The sequence below is a fragment of the Magnolia sinica genome, chromosome 2 (assembly GCF_029962835.1).
Source record: "Magnolia sinica isolate HGM2019 chromosome 2, MsV1, whole genome shotgun sequence".
Classification (NCBI taxonomy): Eukaryota; Viridiplantae; Streptophyta; class Magnoliopsida; order Magnoliales; family Magnoliaceae; genus Magnolia; species Magnolia sinica.
In genome coordinates, this window is record NC_080574.1 from 125,392,528 (window position 1) to 125,394,777 (window position 2,250).

Consider the following 2,250-nt stretch of genomic DNA (forward strand, 5'->3'; position numbering starts at 1 on the left):
GTCGGGTCGGGTCGGGTCGGGTTTATAAACGAGTCTGCGATGCACCTGGAACGCAAGGATTGAGCAGAGGTCGCTGTTATCCTGATCATTATTGCCGCTTAAGGCGTGGCACAGGATGATTCATACACGTGGCGCGGGTGTACCACTTTGATGTAACGCAGGGACTAGGTACTAGAGTGATGTACAAATTTTATCCACGCCGTCCATCCACTTTTTCATATCATTTTATATTTTTGGGTCAAAATTAAGGCAGATCTAACCGTCAAATGGACCACACCAGAGGAAACAATGATACTAAGGATGTCAATCATTGAAACCTTCTTAAGGTCTACTGTATCGTTTATTTTCCATCCAACCTGTTGATATGGTCATATACGATTGGATGAAGTGAAAAAACAAATATCATCTCGATCCAATTAATTTGGTCTCTAAAAAATTTTCAACGGTAGGAGTTTTAATCCTCACTGTGTGGTCCATTTGAGTATGATGCACAATCTATTTTTGGGATTATAATCTAAAATGATATGAAAAAGTGGATGGACGGTGTGGATAAAACTAATACCTCACGGTGGCAACTCAGTAGCCCTCGGAGCCACCGCCTGTCCCGAGCTCCGAACAGGCGGGGGCAGTACTTCATCCGCGCCCCTTGATGTATGTGAGCAGACTCGAGACCGTTCCATCAAAGATAAGTTTCCATGTTCGCGCCGCCCTGTACTTTTTTCCTACTATTTCAGAGCATGAGACCGGAAATGAAGCAGTTCTAAATATCTAGTGGACTATATCACAGGAGACAGTGGTGAGCGACCGTTAAAAACTTCTTGTGAGCCACATATGTTTTGGATCAGTGCTCCATTGGAAACCTCAAAACATTATGGTGGGCCTTGAGGAGTTTTTATCGTCCAATCACCACGGTTTTCTATAATAGTCAATTGAGATTTGGATCTACTTTATTCTTTATTTTTTGGCTCGTGCCTTAAAATAATGGGATAAAACAGATGGAGGGCATGCATATAGAATACATACATCAAAGCGGGCCCACCGTAAGAGCTACACCATTTTGAATGAGGTGAGTTGCACCTAATCCACTCCCCTCAAATCTAAACCTTACAATTAGTGGGCCACTTCATATTGAGTGCAACACATGCAGATTGTAGTGTGGTGAGCAAACTCTATATGGCTACCATCTATTTTTCCAGCTTATTTTAAGGACATGAACATGAAATTGGAGAATTTCCAAAGGCACAAATAAATCACGTAGAAAACAGTAGGAATGGAACACCTAGCTAGGGCCATATAAGCTACGAACCAAGTTAGATATTTATGTTTTCACTTCGTAACTTTACGAAAGGTGGATGGTAAACAAGCAATGCAAGGACACCCAGATCCATAGCTGGAGTGGTAGACTGAGTGTAAGATACGTCGTTTCAACGATGAGGTCTTGGCATCGATTCTCTAGTGGGGGTGGCTAAGTGTGATCTGACTGTGGGTGTACTAACAAGCTAAAAATAAAAAATAAAAAACAAGCATCACCGCAAGCAGTACAAAGGCTTTAATGGTCAGCAATTTTATCTCAATTGTTCTCTGTGGTGTGGTACACTTGATCTAATGACATGTCCATCATAATGGGCCTTACAGAGTTTAAAGTTACTATCTCCATTGTTACCAATAGTGTGGTTCACTTGAGGGAAAGGAACATACGTCATGGTGGGCTTAAGAGAGTTTACTCACCACGCATGCATCAAAATTAAATACATGGTCCGACCTTTTGACATGGTGGGGCTTTGAGGGCCCCACCATGACATATGGGTTTTATCATACCATCCATTCATTTTGCTATTATCATTTTAGAATAGAAGCCCAAAGAAAAGATAAGGTAGATCTAAATCTCAATTAGATCATGCCACAAAAAAGCAACGGTGGAAATGATGCTTACCATAAGAACTTTTTAAGGACCATTACGATATTTATTTGATATCTAACTTATTCATAAGGTCACATGGATCCTAAGCTTTTATCAAGAAGTTTTTAATAGTAAGTATTCAATTCCCACCCTATGGTTCACTTTGAGCCTTGGATTTGCCTAATTTTAGGCTTACTAATTAAAATAGATGCACAGTGTCGATAAACACACTTGGTGGTAGGCCTTCCCAGCTCCAGCCAAAATTATCTTGAGGAGATGGGAAAGGGATTTATGGTGAAATTAGACTTCAGTACACTCTTATCATACTGAGTAAACTTTGTTGAGCCTAT